Consider the following 19180-nt stretch of genomic DNA (forward strand, 5'->3'; position numbering starts at 1 on the left):
GGTTTTACATGCTTGAATTTTTGATACTTCATTTCTGTCCGTGTCTTTTGTGCGCTCTGTGAGGAATACGAAAACAAACGGCAGCCGCTGCTACAAAAACGCACGGCTGCTTTGTAGCTCGCATATAGGAAAACTAAATTTATTTCAAGAGCGAATAATATTCGAGTAAAAAATAATCATTTTGTTAACTCTTTCAGGTTAAACTTGTTACCTGATCGATTACATGCCTGCAAAACTATTATCGGCGATGGTGGCGCCACAACATCTTGGTGGGAGATAATGGAATCTGCCGAAGGCTACCGATTTTGGCTTGCAGCAGAGATGCAACTGCTTCTAGTTCGATCACGATTGAGAACATGAAAGGCTCTCGACTCATTTGGAAGTGCCTGTGTGACAAGGCCGTAAGCAAAGCAACATAAATGCGAATGACCGTCTGGACTTTTTAATAACTTGCACCAATTTAAGCACTTCATTCGCATTCTGCGAATAACATACTTGTTCTTGTCTGCCTGCGGTGTAAATAAACGTATATATTGTGATCTGCAAGTAGTTGTGGGTAAGTGGAAAAGTATTCGCTGTGGCGATAAACAAACATCTCTCAAGCAAGTACCTAACAATCTGTATATGCAAGCATTCATTCCTCTCATTATTTTTTGTGTACTGCTGGTGCAATTGATATGTTTGTACAAAGGTTTTTGTACCATTTTTATCTCAGAGGTGATTGCTTAGTTCAGATAAGGGATATTCGGCTGTCCCTTGGAATGCTTATAATTATTGTAACACATTTAAAACGACCAGTGCATCCGTTATTGGGCCCTTCGGACAGAAAAAAAATTGAAATCAACTAGACAACTTGAGTGCTTGCCCTGCTTGTCCACCACCAGGCGTGCCTGAGGTTCGTGAACCGGTTCGAGCCTATCGTGGCCATGCGTCGACTGCACGGCGACTGGAAGGAGAGGCTCGTCAAGCCGGACGATCTGGTCCAGATGGTCTCCTTCCTGAAGGACGAGCTCAAAGTCTGCCTCAAGACGAGCTCGCTTTTCTTCACGTCCTCGACGAACTTCGTTGCCAGAATCCTGCTGGAGTTCCTCAGCGGAGTGTCTTGGCAGGTAAAGGAGCGATGGAAAACGCCTATACACGAACCAAAAACAGGCTTTAAACGCCCGTTCCCAGAGAAGGTTCCGAAAATTCCCCAGTCTTACATCAGCCAGTTATCTGTTTTAGAGATTTTAGATATCATTAAATCATAAACGCAGCAAACGAAACTAACCCTTTTCTTGCTTCCTTCTCTACAAATTTCTCTACCCTGGGCGCATGTTGTCTTCTACCGTTCTAATCAAATGTACAAGTAACCCTGGTTTGGTATGGCTGCAAGCATCACTTATGAAAGCGGGGCTTGAATAGCAGCGTCTAGGAATCAAGAAATCTATTAAAACGGAAGATAAAGATATATAATCTTCCTCAAAGATACACGGCACCAGATTGGCCATCGACGCATACCGTAAATGAAAAGTTTGTGCTCACGCGAAATAAGCAGAAAACTCCGAGGAGGGGAGGTTTGATTGCTCGCCGGAGGAGCCTTATAGATCACCTTGTATACAGCATAGTGTAACTAGTGTTTCTCTCCCGGCAGGTACTCAATCCCGAGCTCATGGAGCACACATGGACCTTCGAGCACCTCTCGGCCGCGTACGAACAGCTGAACGTGACCGATCCAGGATCAGTCATCGCCTTCCTCCAATCGGCGGTGCAGTCCAAGAGGGACGCCGCGAGCGACCTTTCAGCGGTCCAGTGGAAGGGCGGCTTTCTCAGCACGACCGCGAATCTCGCCTACCCTTACAAGGTGCTCGAAGTTCCGCTCCCGGTCTTCAACCTGCAAAGAACCTTGGAGGACTCGGTCCGTCATCTCCAGTTGGCGCGCATCGGTCCACGAATCTACTATGCCATCTATAAGGCTTTGTACTTCGTCAGTGGCAACCTGGCGCTGGACAACATGACATGGAACCCTCAGCGGTACTTCGACACCGCGGCCGACTGCCTGTGGGACCAGCACTCGTCCTTATTGCGAAGGGCGGCCAACGCTTCCTCACTGTCACCACCGTATGGAAGTCGGACCCGTGATCTGGACGACTTGTTCAACGCCCTGGCACTTGGTAGCAGTCTGGACGCGTATGCGTACTTTGTAGGTGCGAAGAAGAAAATTTACCGGTTCAAGGGAAGCGAGGATCTAGATGTCACGAAGCTGTTCTTTGTGGAGTATGCTAGGAACTTATGTGAAAACCGGGACCCAGGATTCGGTGGCACACGGAACCGCGCGAGGTTCTCGGAAGCAGCCACAATTTCCCGACCTCATGCGTGGTACCGAGTCAACGGTCCTTTGATGCACCTGAAGGAGTTCTCGAAGGCATTCTCGTGTCCACCAGGGTCCCTCATGAACCCGTCAAACAAGTGCCCTTTGATAAGAAAGCATCGTTGAGAACTGATTACAGTGGCTCTTCTTGCTCATGCTCGTGCTTTTGATAGTTATTTCTACGAAAAGTATTGTCAATGTCCAAGAGAACGTAATTTTATCCAAGCGTTATTATCTCTGTACGGAACAAAAATGGCACACATTAGGGCATGTAATGCGAAGGCAACATAACCGATGGTCTTTAAACGTAACGGAGTGGATACCAAGGGAAGGTAAGCGATGCAAGGAGCTGCAGAAAGTTAGGTGGTCGGATGAGATTTGCGGGTTTAAAATGACCGAAGCTGGCACAGGGCAGGGTTAATTGGATGGTTTTGGGAGATGTCTTTGTCATGTGGTGGGCATAGTCGGGCTGCTTCTGCTGATAATGATAATATTTTTAGACTAAATCGGCCCATAGAGCAATTGAGTATTCAGGCGAGGAATAAGGCTAGCAGCATGTTGGCAAAATAATTTGGTAGTGCGGGTTTCGATAAGCTTCACTTTCGAGTAGGTGAAGCCGGGTATTCTGAAGCAAATCATTCAAGGCTTGCTTTAATAGCTCTATTGACGTACTACGAGTGACCGACCGTTATGCGCAGACGGCCCTACCAGTGTAAATTCTTGTTGATCCAAAAAATTCCCGGTGTAGTCACGAAACTTTTTCTTGCGCAGTCAGCCCTACTGGTTCACTGAAAGGCGTGGAACCACGGAGTGAGACTCAGGGAGGTGCATATAAGCTATTCTCACGTCGGCACCTAGCAGTTGAATGGGCACCGAGGGAACACAAATTAATATCTCTCTGCAAGCCTGGTTGCCGTAAAATTTGTCTGCGACTGTACAACTGAAGATGGAAAAAGAGAAACTTGAATTTGAGGTGTTAATGAGCAAAGCATTCTTTTTTCACGGGCTGTAGTTTAGAGCACGCGAGACAACGCTAACGTTTGGTCACTATCCAAGAAACTGTTCCATCTCTATCTACACATCGGAATACTTTATGTATTGCTTGGTTCTATACAAACTGATTTTCGAGCATGAAACGGTTTATTCAAGGCTGAGATGATATCCATTGCATTTGATAATCTTTATTGGGGATCCATAAGATTAAGATTTTTGTCTGCCGTGATGTCTTTAGGTACATTGAGAAAGGAAAGAAATAAAAATGAAGCAATAGTTGAAATTTTTGCGAAGAGCTAACTGAATGCTCACTCTTTCCGCATCACGGACAAAACCCCTAGCTCCGACTGCTAGACGGCGACGAAGTGACGCCATGCGCGAGATCAAAGCTCGCGCCTGCAGCTGGGGCACCGCGAGACGACCGTCAACGTGTTCGGTGCAGGCATATCTGCATTGAACGCTTCGATTAGCACTGGTCTTGTGGCGGCTAAAAATGACCTCCGAGGATGAGGTGCCGCATGTTGGTTGCGGATGTTCAGCATTACTTCGAGCGTTGACGAAGCAAGCCAGGCGCCCAGGTGCAGAAGATGGACCATCAGATCGCTCGGGTCGGCTAAAAATGACCTCCGAGGAAAAGGTGCCGCATGTAGGTTGCGGACGTTCAGCGTTACTTCGAGCGTTGACGAAGCAAGCCAGGCGCCCAGGTGCAGAAGATGGACCCTCATCAGATGTCTCGGGTTGTTCACATGGATCTTCTTCAAGCCCTGACGATGGAAGCTCATCAACCGGCCAGTCGATGTGGCGTTCTTCAGGTTACGCATCGACAAATGGCTCGCTGCTTGTGCCCGCCATGGGACGTGGTGCCCTGCTTGGAAAACTAATGGGTGAGTACTACAGTGCCTTCGTCCGGAATCCACCATATTCTGCTGAGGGGGATGTGGCAGAAGGCATACCAGGACCGTCTGGATATGACATTATGGCAGCACATGGGGACGGCTTAGTGGGCACGCCGGCCAGCATGAGAATGCATGCACAGCAGACAACAGCCACGCAGCAAGCTCAGGACATCTCTGGAGAGGCCTCCGCAGCTGCAGAGGCTGAAGGAAGTGTTGGACCTCCAGGACCGGCGATGGCGCAGCCAGGCATGATGGAGCTCACGGGAAAAGCTGGCCAGCCGGAATTTCTTGAAGCCGACTGCATTCATCTGGACACCAAGTGAGGTATAGGTGGGCACGAGTGCCGTATCAGCTATGGGTTTACCATTGCCTCTGAGCGCCCTGGCGATCAACGGTTCAGAAGCGACTTCGTTATGGAGTGCGCTAGCTGGATCCTGGTGTCTCCTAGCACAAGTATGCACCTGCCTCAGCGGCTTCAGGCGACTGCGACATTCACATAAACTGTGCTGCGAATACAGTGCAGTACGGTGATAGCGCGCACCAAGTTTATGAAAAAGACTCTTCCTCGCAGAGCAGGCAACTGTACAACGTGCTTTTGAAGAAAGTGATTCACTGCCGGCAGCTGACCCATAGTGCCTGCAACTACGTCAACCGCGGGGGTTTTCATGACGCCCCAGCGCTGACTGGAAGTGTAGCCTGGCTAGTGCAGTCTGTAGCCGAGTATGAAGAAGGGCTCCTGCTGAAGTGTGGTGTGCTTTAGTGTTCTACGCTGGGTAACTGCACGTGAAGTTTTGTTTCATGTATACAATGGTGGTGGTGGTAGTGGTTTATTTAAAAATAAAAAAGTGAAGCAAAAGAGTGTTGCCGGCCGTGGCAATTGCTATCTAATATCTTAAGCACCCGAGCTGCAGCAGGCGGAAACGAAAGGGAAAGGGAGAGGATAGTGAGGAGAAGTATAGAGGGGAGCGACAGCAAGAAAGGACAGGGGACAGCTTTGTACACTATTTACAAAATACAAAAGTAATCAAGTTCGCGCCGCTCGCGCGCTAATGTCCAAGCATTGTCCGAAAATAAGTGCGCGCGAGCGGCCACTGCGCACAATCACTTACAAAAGAAGTAAACTCTATGTACATAGCCGCGCGCACGTAGCGTCCTGTCTCGGAATAATCGCGCGCGCGGCACACTGCACTAGCAGCCGGGGTGGGGCGCCCGGCCACGTGTATACAATACCTACCCACAAGACTACAAGGTCAAATCTGCGCATGTCATTCAGGCTGTAGTTTTAATGACATGGTAATTTACCTCACCTATTGGTTGGATGGCAGCGTGGTTATTAAAATCAGCCTTCCCTTTTCATTTTCGCAGCAACCTGACTAGCCAGGTTAAGAACTCCAAAGCATATGCAATATTCAGATCCTGGACTAGCACTTCTTACGATCGCCATTGATGTTAATCGCTGTCACAGCCTCGCTGGAATAGGTAATAAAGTCAAAGGTTTGGCCACTTGTCGTTATCTGCACTCCATATTTTAAAGCTATGCAACAATTTGCCTTGTAACGCCTTTTACTCTTTTACGTAAAGAGTTCCGAACGTGTGGCCTCACTCTTGCATTGTTCGCACGATGAATGCGGTTTCGTGAAGCTTAGGCCTGAATGGGATCTAAAGCCAATACACAATAGCCAGCGAAAATACCTGAAGTAAATAAACGGGAGAACATGGAGGGCTGAACGAACATAGTGTAAAATTATTAAACAAGTTTTGTGATAAACGCAGTAGCATTTAGGTTGTCTTGAAACCGTGTTTCTCAGTGACAAAATTCTACTGGTCGGGAGGGTCGCAACGTCGTCATCACCTCCAAATTACAATGTCTGGGGAGTGAGGAGTAAAATGTTAGAGTGCCTTCCATTGGGTTGTCATCCTTACTTCATCTGGCTGTGCATGTATACTGTATGCCTTATTCACATGATACAGTGGCAACACAAATGTGCGACCGTATAAGACGGGAAGAGATGCTGCACTTATGATACGAATTAGGAATGCTGGAAGACGATAGCAGCTAGAGAATACATCACCTGAAAAAAAAAGTGCTCGTCTTTCAAGGTGTCTTGGTTTTTATTTCATTTCAACGTGCTACGTTTTCGAGCTTTATTTGCCAAAGCCATAAGGCAAAGAAAAATATCGAGAAGCGGTTGCTGGTGCCCTCTAGCTTACGGCGCGTACTGCGTAATAGTAACACGCCTTGGGTGCCGGCACCGTGCGCTGCAGCTATAATTAGATCCCGAAGCACACAGTGACGAAACTTTGTGCTACCTCATTTCACAATCTGAGAACGGCGCTTTCGCAGTGTGTCCGTCGGCGCCGTGGCTTAGTTAATAGAAGAGGGCTGAGGGGACATTTACATATAAGCGTTGTGTTTGAATATCATGGAAAGTGAAAAAATTCGAGGATTCCAGCTACAGGCAGCAGAAGTTAAGCTGCTGGCTTATGCGGATGATGTCGCGGTGTTCACAGTGAACCGGGAAGGTATAACCGAGGCCGTGGCATGCGTAAAAGAATTCACCAAGATCACCGGTAGTAAAGTGAATTGGTCAAAGTCCCTGGGGCTTTGGCACGGAGAATGGCCAACGAAGCCCGGCAATTTTGCAAACGTGTCCTGGGTGACGACCCCAGTAAAGTACTTAGGCGTTCCACTGGACGGTTATCGCGATAGCGATTCGTACTGGAAAGCACAGACGCAAGCCACGCGTGAAAAGGTGGAAAGGTGGAAAGGGCGACACCTTTCAATTTTCGCAAGGGCCACAGTGTGCAATCTGTTTTTTATGTCTAGGCTGTGGTACGTGATGAAAGTGTTGCATTGTGCAAGGATGAACGTACAGAGACTGCACCGGATCTTTGCCGTTTTTGTGTGGGCTGCGGACTGGGAACGCTGTAGCCGGACCAATTTGTTTAGGCGGGTGAAGGATGGCGGCCTGAGTCTGGGACACTTATTTCTGCGGCAGATTGTAAGCAGATTTTGTTTTGTGCGCGATGTAAGCGATCCGTTTTTGCGCACTGTGTGCCAATTAAGGCTCGGAAATGCACTGCCGGACTTTGTTGTCACAACCGAAAGTTTCTCGGGACGTATTTTTGGTTACTTTAGAGAGGTTGTCGTGAGTGTTCGATTCCTGTCTGTTCGATTTTCGTATGAATATTTATCTTCTGTTAGCAGGAAGAAGTTGTATAAAGATTTGTGCGATGTAGTTCTTCCACAACCTATGTACAGGGCCTTATACAATGGAGGCCAGGGACGCGACGTACTTAAGCGTGTGAAGGCGATGCAGGTGCCGCCAAGTGCAAAAACTTTTTTCTTTAAATTACATACCGGAACACTACCAGTAAAGGAATTCTTGGAAAGGAAGCAGTTATTTCTACCTTGGGGATCACATTGTTTAATTTGTAAACAACCAGAAACAATAGACCACGTTTTTTTGCACTGTTGGGAGGGGGTATACTTTTGGGACATTTTGCAACGGACTTTAAAAAAGGAATTTCCGCTCGACGCTCATGGTATTCGGTACTTGCCTGTAGAGAGTGAGGATGGGACACCATTCGACCTCATTATGCTAATGGGCCTCCATTGTATTTGGCGCTCCAGAATGGCAGGATATCATTGCGATCCTGATGCACGGCCAGCACGGATCTATTTTCAGGAGTGCATGCATAAGTATATTGAAGTTCAGAAACTTGCTCCTGAAGCTCCCGAGTGGCTCGAAAGAGTCGAGCCTTTGGTGACGCTTAAGGAGTTTTAATATGATGAAGCCACGCACCCCCGGGCGGATAGTGTTGTTAATTATTGCTCATTGCGCTCTGTAAGTGTATTTGTGTACTGTGGTTCTTGCCGAAGTCAGGAAATAAATAAAAAAAAAAGCGCCGTGGCTTAGTTGGTTAGTTGGTTAAAGCGCCTGTCTAGTAAACAGGAGATCGTGAGTTCGAATCTCACCGGTGCGTGTGTGCTTATATTTTTTCGCTACAGTGACAAGCACGCGCATACATGCGCAAAAATGTGCAACGAGGTCCGTATTTTTTTCTTTTTTATCATTTGTAAACGTACGAAGACGTCGGAGTTTGTTCGGGATGAAAAATGCCGTTGTACTATGCTGCGCTGGGAAACTCGGGAACTCTCCTGCAGCTCAGTGCTGCTTAGCTTGTACATCAGCCTTTAGAAGTGTACATTTCCTGCTTGATGAATTTAAGGCAGCTCCTTTACATGTTTGATTGCTTGCATATAATGCTCATCAGACCTGAGCTGGAATAGGATTCTATAGGCGGAGATCATTATTTGAAAAAGAAAAAAAAAACATGTTAAGAAACTGGCAATGCTTGTAAGAAAAGTTGACAGTTTTATGTTTGGTTCCTATCGCAGCCTTATTCACCATCATCGCTCATGGCAGGAAACAAAGTAGAAGGATGATCGCCACACTGAAGTTACTATTCGTGGTTCACAAGTGCCAACTTAGTATCAGTTCACTATATCCCCGTGTAGTTCGTGAATCTCGGTTCAACTGTTTCACACCCTCGCAACAACTTCGACATTATGAATATATTCAAGAACATAGCCCACCGGGCTAGGAACGAACTCACTATATCACCCACACAAACTTAGTATACTAATTCGGATATAACATACACTTGTATGCCAAATCGGGTATAACGGCCTTTCCTGTGTTAACTTCGGATATAACGAACCTTAATACGCCTCCTTGGATATAACGAATGTTAACCTTGGATTTACCGAACATAAGTAAGCCACCTCAAATATAGTGAAATTTGCGTTGTTGCCTTGGACATAGCACCCAAGTATGGCCCCCGCACATACCGAACTTTCCTGTCTAGACCTCGCATGTAACAAAGTTAGCGTGTTGACCACGGACATAAGGAACCTAAGTGCATCAACCCGGATATAACAAACTTTAGTGTGTCAACTTCGGATATAACGAACGTTAGGCGGCTGGTGTTTGAAGCCATCCACGGAGGATCGGCTAAGCGTTTTTTGTTCCACGTAGTATCTATCGCCTTTTGAATGCACCTGCGATAGACGTCTTTTCATATGGTGATATAAAATTACCTTTGAGACACGTGTACTGAGTGTTCCCTCTGGAATTTGTTCTTGGCAATTTTTTCCTTTTGTTTTTTTTTGCACTTTCATGTGTTTCTAAATTCGTATTTATTGATATTGCATGTCCATGACTGCCTTGTATTGCATTTATTTTTTCATGTATTGTTCTTCCACAGTCATCAATGACTGCCGTGCTTCAAAAAAAATAAAACAGTATAAATTAATATATTAGGAGATAAATAATGAAATACATAAATAAAGCATGCAACTAGAATGTGCTCCGAAGGGCACGCTGCCACGAAGTTAGCGTTATCGCTTTATATCTCCACAAAGGGAGGGAGTAGGAGTGCGGGAATCCCAGCAAGTTTTCTTTATTTCTTGATCTAAAGAAACGGCGTTTCATTCTCGTTTTGATTCATTGGAAAAATAGCATTATTTGTTTTAGGACACAGGTTCGCATGCCTGAAAAAATCTGGCCTGCTTTGTCCTTATTTTTCTTGCCGAAAAAATACAGGTCGAAAGTAATTTTTTTTTGTTTCCTTCTGCTGCCCAGAACAATAAACGGCGCATAAGTACGACATTTGGACCGGAAAATGCCGATTTATGGGTAACTATTACAGAGGTAGGTAGAGAGTGGGGTGGGGGAGTGGGGGGGGGGGGGGGGGGGGGGGGGGGGGGGTGGAGGGGTTGTGCAATGTCCAGTGCATGTCTTTAAGATTTGTGCTAAAAAACTGACCGGCCAGTGTTGTTTCAAGGTACATCTCCCCGCTCCTCCTTCGGCGCATAAAGAAAATATCTACCCCTTATTACTTGTCCTGCAGGAAATTAAATAAGCTTGGAACAAAATATAAATTCCAGCCCTTTTCGTCGTTGAGAGTGGTTGTAAGTATGGAATGCCTAGCTGCGAAAGCATAGCCCAATATTAGGGCTACTTATAGGTGGCGGTGGACGCGCTTGGGTAATGGCCAGCTTCCTTGGCTCTGGTGCACCGCTTCCTTCCCCTTTTTCTTTTCTTTGGCCTCGGAAGCGAGGTCGGTCTATCTGGCTGCTTTCGCACCTTTACATGTTGCAGCCATCAGCCGCTTATTTCCTGACAGCTTACTAAGGTGGCAGTCTGGGCATGTTGGTGATTCATGAAGGAAATGTACAGCGCGAAGAAAGACGAGGACACAAGGAAGACACAAAGGACGCTGGTGTGCCCCATGAACAATTGTGCCCCATAAACAATTGTAGGAAAATGGTAAGTAGTGGAATTTCATTCTGTTTGTGATCAAGAGCAGCGCAGTAAAGCCTTTTACGTCTCAATAAGTTGAAGAAAGCGCTTATAAGTTTGCCCTGGTTGGGGCCTATTGAGGGAATCCTTTAAACCAAGCCTATTTTGTCTGGCTGTGCATGCATACTGTATGCTTTATTCACATGATACAGTGGCAACGCAAAGGTGCGAACCTACAAGACGGAAAGAGGGGCTGAACAAAGGTAACGAATTAGGAATGCCTGAAGACGATAACAGAGAATGCTTCGCGAGAAAAAAAAAATGTTCTTGTCTAAAGGGATAAAAACGGCACTAGGTTTACCACCCAATACATCGACGAACAGGATTATGAGACTGGGTGTTTCCAATACCCTCGAACAGCTCATTGAAGCTGCAACAACCTCGCAATACCAGAGACTGTTGCGCAGCCGTACCGGTCGCACCATTCTGGAGAAGCTGGGGCATGAGCCACGAGCATGCTCCAGACGTACTGAAAAGGTTCCTACACAGGTTAGAGACAAATTAAAGATACCTCCACTCCCAAAAAACATGCATCCCATCTACCATGAGAGCCGGAGGAGGGATAGAGCAGTAGCTTTGCAAGCCCGATTTGATGGCAGACAGGCCGTCTTGTATACAGATGCCGCAGAATGCGCGGACGGTACGGGGCGCGTTTCGGTAACAACCAGGGAAAACGAGGGCCCGGTAGCGTGCTGCAGCGCCCGAAACTCGACCGCAACGGAGGCCGAAGAGCTGGCCATTGCGCTGGCTCTAACTCAAAAACAGGTCAAAATTATTGTCAGTGACTCAAAGTCAGCGATCAGAAACTTTGACGCGGGCTGCACTTCAGCTGTAGCAGCACGAGTGCTGGCCGGTGCCCCACCACCGGCAGAACAGGTCGCGCTCATTTGGACACCGGCGCACCAGGGGTTGAGGGGGAACGAGAAAGCGCACGCACTGGCCCGAGGGGCGTCTCATACGCAATCCCATCCCCCTCGCGAGATGAAGAGCCCCTACGGTTCGATGAGATTCTTAATACATACCAAGAAATTCTAAATCATTACAAATTAGGCAGAGCGACATTTCCAAAACCGAATAGACAACTCACTAAAAGCGAAGAGGTCGTGTGGCGCAAGCTTCAAACTGGAGTTTTCCCGAACCCGCAGCTCTATAGTAAGTGGCACCCGGAGATTTTCAGCCCCAGGTGCAAGCGTTGCGAGGGCATAGCGGACATGGTCCATATGATATGGACATGTCCTAGCTTTGGAGAGCCTTACAGAACTGCTGAGTCCTGGGAGGCACTGCTTCTGAAAGAGGACGAAAAAGAACAACGCACTGTCATCCATCTCGCCCTGGCCGCTGCCGAGATCCAGGAGATTCCGGTCGACGGTTAAGGGGGAGGACATGGCTGGGACCGAGCTGCGACTCGGATCCGGGTCAACCTTTTGACGGGTGTCAATAAATGTTATTTCTCTCTCTCTCTCTTGTCTAAAAGTCTCCAGTTTTTTTATTTTATTTTATTTCTGCGCTAAACTTTCTAGCTTTATTAGGCAAAGCCGTAAGGCAAAGAAGAATATCGAGAACTGGCTGCCGGTGCGCTCTAGTGCTAGGCGCGTATTGCGCAAGATATGCTCTTGGTGAGTGACGTACCTTGGGTGCCGGAAACGCGCGCTGAAGCTATAATTCGATACCGAAGCACACAGTGACGCAACTTCGTGCTACCTCATTTCACAATCTGAGCACGGCGCTTTCTTCCTCGCCTCCGTCGGCGCCGTGGCTTAGTTGGTTAAAGCGCCTGTCTAGTAAACAGGAGATCGTGAGATCGAATCTCACCGGTGCCTGTGTGATTACATTTTTTCGCTTTCACTGACAAGCATTAGCATACATCTGCGAAAAATGTGTAACGAGGTCCGTATTTCTTTTCTATCACCATTTGTTACAGTACATAGACGTTGGAATTTCTTCGGGGTAAAAAATGTCATCGTGGTATGTAGCGCTGCGAAGCTCGGGCAGTCTCACTGCAGCGCGCTTTGGATCAGTCTTTTAGGAAAGTAGATTATCTGTTCAATAAATTTAAGGCAGCTCCATTACATGTTTCGTTGCTTGTATACAATGCTCCCGAGACCTGAGCTCTAATATGCTTCCGTAGACGGGATCAAGAGGCTGAGACGATCGCATAAACTGGGCTGCGCACTTACAGTGCCATGACTGTGCACATCAAGTTTGGGAAAAAAATACCGCCTTATAATACAGGTGCCTTTATAACGTACTGTTCAAAGATGTGATGTAGTGCTTGCAGTTCCCCCCCCCCCCCCCCCCATTCCCTAGAACAACGTCCAGTGCACAGGTGCTCTCATGATGCGCCAGCGCAGGCTGGAGGTGTGGCGTGGCTACGTGCAGTCTGTAGCTGAGTATGATGAAGGGTTCGTGATGAGCTGCGTTTTGGTCTTCATTGCGATGCACAGCGTCACTGCACGTGAAGTGCTGTTTAATGTGTTCAGTGGCTACTGTCAACACTGTATGGCCAAGACTGTGCATGCCATTGTGGGCGCAACTGTAACGACGCGCTACAGCTACCACACATATCGGATGGATGACAGTAGGGGTTGTGAAACCAGTGCTCGCTTTTCAGTTCCGTTACAGTCATATGATTAGCAGAGTTGAGTATTGCAGTGCATGCTTTGCAGTGCATGCAGTGCAAAAGCTTTCGAGCTTTTAGTCCTGTCTCCTTCTCTAATATAGAGAAAATAAAAGGCTGATTGATGTACAATACTGAGATCCATGACTACTATCAGCCTATACCGCTAATAACGATCGCTTTTGCCGATCATAGAATCGCTGCAAAAGGTAATAAAGTCATGTACTGAGTAAGATGTGCCTGCTGGCACTTGCCTCTGAACTCTGAAAGCTTGTACAACTCTCCATAAGGTTCCATGTCTTCATGTCCAGAAGCCTGCTGTTAACTACCACATGTAATCTAGAAAATACGCAGTGTATCGCAGAGAAGATAATTTTCAGCAGAACCTTGAGGACCACAAAGCGCAAAGAGGCGTAAAGAGGGCAGAACATGTGGACACAATCTTGTTTTATTGTTGGTTGGCACGATGAATGTGATATCTCGGGAGAAAATGTACCGCTAATTTCTGGAAATTACGAAAATGCGCTTTTGTTACAATTTACGTTATGCCACTCCATCCGCCTACGATCGCAGGTGGCGTAGGAAGAGCTACGCTCTAACTTCGCATAATGGATAATCATAATCGACTGTCAAGTTTTTCTTCAAATATTGAGATTTGACAAAATATGTGTAACTGATTTTACAGATGTATAGTTGCACTTACCTAAATGAGAACGCAGAATATTTCGCTGTTTGGATTTCACCGTACTCAGGGTATTTCCCATAAAGAATTCGGCGAAGACATTGGGTATCGGAATTTTATTACGTTGGTGCAGTAACAGCAGCACAGGAACGCCTTTTACGTCTAAGGATTTCGAAGAAAGCGCTCGTAGGGCTCGTTGTTGAGGCTTGCTTAGGGAATGATTCTCAACAAGTCCACTTCGGCTGGCTGTGCATGCATATGGTATACCTAATTCATATGATGCAGCGGCTACACAGCGGTGCAACAATCCAAGATAGAAAGAAATAACGGACAAAAAAAGACAAGAACGCCGAAACATGATACTAAGTAGATAATGAATCATGAGAAAAAAAATGTGTTCTCGTCACAAAGCGTCTCGCTTTTTATTTTTTATTTTATTTCACTATTTTTTTAGCCTTATTATGCAAAACAGGAAGACAAAGAAATTGATAATCAGTCGGAAATGCTGTCGCGTTCGGCGCGTATTACGCAAGACATGCTCTTTGCTAGTGACGCGCCTTCGGTGCCGGCGCCGTGCACTAAAGATGTAATGAGATCTCGAGCTCACAGGGACGCAACTTTGTGCTACCTCATTTCACAATCTGAGCACGGCGCTTTCACAGCGCCTTCTGTCGGCGCCGTGGCTTTGTTGGTTAAAGCGCCTTTCTAGTAAACAGGAGATCGTGAGTTCGAATCTCACCGGTGCCTATTGCCTGTGTGATTATACTTTTTCGCTTCTCTGACAAGCATAAGCAATCATCCGCAAAAATGTGCAACGAGGTCCGTGTTTCTTTTCTTTTATCATTTACACCAGTACTAGGACATTAAAGCTCATTAGAGTTTACTGGGGGTAAAAACGTCATCGTAATATGTAGTACTGGGAAAATGAGGACTTCTGCCGCAGCGCAATGCAGCTTAGTGTGTCCATCTGTCTTTAGCAAAGTAGAATTTCTGCTTTATTATTTCCACGCACCTCCTTTTCGAGTTTATCTCCTTGCATATGATACTAATCTAACCTGAGCTCGAACATGCTTATAGTTCGTGTCTTTAACAGGGACTAACTGCATGCTTGGTCTTCGAGCATCACTCACAAAATCAATAGCTGTAACTGCAAAATGACAAAGACGGAGGGGCGCCACACGTGAGATCGAAGCTTGCGCGCGCAGAGAGAGCATCGCGAGACGATCGTGAACGTGTTTGGCGCAGTCATATCTGTATAGAACAACTCTATTCAAACTGTTCTTGTGGTGGCTAATAATGACCTCCACAGAGGAGGAGTCGCATGCATGTGGTGGTCGTGTTGGCCGCGCATCATTAGTTCTGGCTGCGCTGCAGCGGCATACCAGGCGCCCAGGGGTAGAACATGGACCCTCATCAGCTGTGTAAGGTATCGGTAGCGTTCGCGGGGGTCATTGGAACGCGGCTGGGGGCACTCAAAGCGGAGCGTCTCCTTTCTTGGAACGCGGCCGCTCGCGAACGCGCCGGGAAGTACGGGTGTCCACCCGCCCCGCGGAACCGATTAGAGCACGTTCTGGCACGAATGTATATTTGTGTTTTTGTTTTATTTTGTGGTGGAGAGAGCGCTCTACCTTACGGAAGCTGGAGGGCTGGCCATGCCCTGGATGAACCAACCATGTTAAGAGCGCAACATGATTGGAAGTTACCGAATGTGGGCCGGGCCTTTAGGGCTTTAAAACCGGGCCCCGGAGCTGGAAGCGGGGTTCTGCGCTAAGGTCAGATGCAACGCATCTTCGGCAACGCCGAGAGGGGCCTCCCCTAGTGATTAGCCAGATCCGCCCTTTTTGTTGTTTGTCTTGTGCCGTTAATTTGTCTCAAGTGTCTTAACTTGTATCTATTGTACATATTTGTATATAAATCTCCAGTCATTGCCTTTTTCATCCCTGCGGCTCTATTCATCGAGAGACCGTCTCTGACGGGGCACCGCTGGTGCGAAGAGCTTCAGTCTTCGAGTTGAAACCAACCCGTCTCTGGCGGGGCACCGCTGGTGCAATAAGGAAGACGGAAGAACCTGTGAAACTTTACTGGCGCAGTCGACAGGATCCTGCGGCCATCGGAAGACGGCGCAGGAAGAAGATTGTAGGCAGGGTAAAAGGCGAGGACAAGGCGACAGGTCAGCGTTCGTGAACGGACCTACGGAGACACGGCGGCAAGGACGCAAGGACCACGGCAGTAGTCCAGCGACGCGGGACTGCGTCCGGTCAAGGAAGGCAGCGCGTCGAGAACTCGACGGTCACCGGCGGGTCGCAGCAAGGCGACAGCAGCGGGCACAGGACCAGCGGCCTCCGACAGCTCATCGCAGCGTGCGGTGAAAGTGGAGGTGGACTCCGACGCCAAGGAGCTGGCAATGCGGATCGACGCATCGAAACCGTGAGTTTCCTTGGTCGCATTGTTCACGTCCCTGTGTTCGAGCCGGCAGGACAGTTGAGGGATACAGACGGCGGTATGGAGAGTTATCCATGCCGGCCCTCACTCGATGTGAGGTACCAGGTTGAGTTAGCGAAGGCGCGCTTAGCGGACCTTCAGGCTCAACTTGCGAAAGTAAATGGCGGAAAGGCGCTGCTTCGCGAGGAAGAACCTCAGGATGTTAAGTATGTCTTGGGGGTATTAGAAGCGAGACGCCAGCAGGTAGAGCTCGAGATTTCTAAGATCAAGGAGTCTAGGAGAGCTAGCCAACTAGCCAGGGAGAACTGCTCCGAGTCACGAGCAGAGAGGTCGCCAGTGCGGGAAGGCAACGGCATATGCCTGCCGGGCGCAGGTCAAGAGGACAGCCGGGCAGAGGTAAAGGGTGAGCCAGATTTCTGCGAAGCTGGAGTCGCAGTTCAAGAAAGCAGCCTGACGGAACGCAGCGTCGCGGTATCAGAGGCGGTGAACGCGCACGCCGACGACACGGCCGCCCAGGTTAGCTCAATCCCAAATGACACCAGGGACGCGGACGCGTGCTCAGGATTGTTGGAAGTGAGTCTCACAATTCCAAAAACGCAGTCTCAAGCAAGCTGCGGAAAAGAGCATTTAGCTCAGCAGGGAACGGCCAGCGACGACAGATGTCAGATCGCGGACCTAGTGACAGGAGAAAGTCTAGCGTTGCTGGAACCGCACACTGTGTCGGTCATAGGGCATGAAGGGCCCCGTAGCGTCATTGATGGAAAGAGCGTTCCATGCGAGCCAGGGAACGGAGGCGGGCTTGCTGGGCCGACCGGGCAGAGCGCCACACAGTTGTGGAACGCACCCGATGTGTGTCTGGCCAGGTCATTTGAGTACCCGGAAATGAGTGGCGACTTGCCGCAAGGCAAGCTCGGGTCAAGCGACGGCGAGTCAGCTCGTGCAGCAGACGATGCCACGAAGCCGGCCAGCGTCTATCAAGCAGGGAGCGGCGATTTAAATGTTTGCCCGTGCAGGAACGGTGCAAATAGCTCCAAACGCTCCAAAGTACCAGGGGACAGGCGCATAGCCATCACAGTGAATGTCGGCGCGTGGAACAGTACGTTCCGTGCTGCGGTACGCCAAATTATGTTCAGCAAAGCCGGCCGCACTGTTACAGCTGAACTCGGCAAGAGAGATGTTCCTTACGCAGCACGCGGTTCGTACCGGCGCGCCAGAGAGAGCGGGCCCTCAGGTGCGTCGTGTAGTGAGGGGTTTGGACCCATCAAAACCCGGGACGTTTTTGATCCTGGAGGGCACCATCTTTTCAGTTCGCGCCCCGTTGTGGCGCCAGCCTAATGAGTGAGTTACCGTTTAGGCGTTAATTGTGTTACTGACAACACGTGGTGGCTCGAATGTACACAGGGACGCTCGGTGCGACTAAGGAGGCTCACGTGGGCATTGGGCGAGTGCTGTGAACGCTCCAGTCGCGAGTGTCTGTGTCTGTGTGCTCATTCGCGAGCAGGACGACGGCGTGCATGCAGGCGAACTGGGTGCAACGCACCAACTTGGACGCTGTGTTACGGCGCACGGCAGGCATGCCACTGTGTGTATTTAAGTGTGCATTTTGCGTGATGTTGTGTTGGTGCCCGTGTGCATTTTGTTGTTTTTGGTTTTGTTCGTGCAACTGGTCGCATCGCGACAGCTTGGACTTCGGTGAATGCGCTGGTTTTACAGGTGTGAAACGCGCATTTGAATGTGTACGTTTTGTTTATGTTATGTCACCCGAAGGGTAGTTTCGTGTCAGACACCGATCCCTTTTGTTTGTAATTCTAAAAGTGGCATTTGAGCCCTTTGTAGAATCTTGGGAAGGGCGTGTAAGGTATCGGTAGCGTTCGCGGGGGTCATTGGAACGCGGCTGGGGGCACTCAAAGCGGAGCGTCTCCTTTCTTGGAACGCGGCCGCTCGCGAACGCGCCGGGAAGTACGGGTGTCCACCCGCCCCGCGGAACCGATTAGAGCACGTTCTTTCACGAATGTATATTTGTGTTTTTGTTTTATTTTGTGGTGGAGAGAGCGCTCTACCTTACGGAAGCTGGAGGGCTGGCCATGCCCTGGATGAACCAACCATGTTAAGAGCGCAACATGATTGGAAGTTACCGAATGTGGGCCGGGCCTTTAGGGCTTTAAAACCGGGCCCCGGAGCTGGAAGCGGGGTTCTGCGCTAAGGTCAGATGCAACGCATCTTCGGCAACGCCGAGAGGGGCCTCCCCTAGTGATTAGCCAGATCCGCCCTTTTTGTTGTTTGTCTTGTGCCGTTAATTTGTCTCAAGTGTCTTAACTTGTATCTATTGTACATATTTGTATATAAATCTCCAGTCATTGCCTTTTTCATCCCTGCGGCTCTATTCATCGAGAGACCGTCTCTGACGGGGCACCGCTGGTGCGAAGAGCTTCAGTCTTCGAGTTGAAACCAACCCGTCTCTGGCGGGGCACCGCTGGTGCAATAAGGAAGACGGAAGAACCTGTGAAACTTTACTAGCTGGCTCTGGGTCTTCATATGAATCTTCGTCAAGCCCTGACGACGGAAGCTCATCAACTTACCGGTCGCTGTGCCGTTCTTCAGCTTACGCGCCTACCTGCGGCTCACTTTCTATGACCGTCATGGGACCAGATGCCCTGCCTGGAAAACTAATGGGTGTGTCGTACAATGTATTCTCGTCCGCGAATCCACCTTAACCTGCCGCAAAACAATTAGAAGAAGGCATACCAGGACTTTCTTTCTGGTCATGGCATTATGGCATCACATGAGGCCAACCTATTGAGTACGCCAGCCGACATGAGCATTGTTGAGCAT

At 48.6% G+C, this 19180-nt stretch overlaps 3 non-coding genes and 1 pseudogene across 3 annotated transcripts; all 4 read left to right on the forward strand.

The window, feature by feature from the left end:
- Positions 1-8144: 8144 nt before the first annotated feature.
- On the forward strand, positions 8145-8226 carry TRNAT-AGU (transfer RNA threonine (anticodon AGU)). The gene has a single exon. It is a non-coding gene; the product is annotated as a tRNA-Thr (tRNA).
- Positions 8227-10934: 2708 nt separating this feature from the next.
- LOC149331808 (uncharacterized) lies at positions 10935-12064 on the forward strand (annotated as a pseudogene).
- Positions 12065-12353: 289 nt separating this feature from the next.
- On the forward strand, positions 12354-12427 carry TRNAT-AGU (transfer RNA threonine (anticodon AGU)). Its single transcript has one exon. It is a non-coding gene; the product is annotated as a tRNA-Thr (tRNA).
- Positions 12428-14579: 2152 nt separating this feature from the next.
- TRNAT-AGU (transfer RNA threonine (anticodon AGU)) lies at positions 14580-14653 on the forward strand. Its single transcript has one exon. It is a non-coding gene; the product is annotated as a tRNA-Thr (tRNA).
- Positions 14654-19180: the final 4527 nt, after the last annotated feature.

Source organism: Amblyomma mixtum, chromosome 8 (genome assembly GCF_055824585.1).
Source record: "Amblyomma mixtum isolate Tamu chromosome 8, ASM5582458v1, whole genome shotgun sequence".
NCBI classification, from domain to species: domain Eukaryota; kingdom Metazoa; phylum Arthropoda; class Arachnida; order Ixodida; family Ixodidae; genus Amblyomma; species Amblyomma mixtum.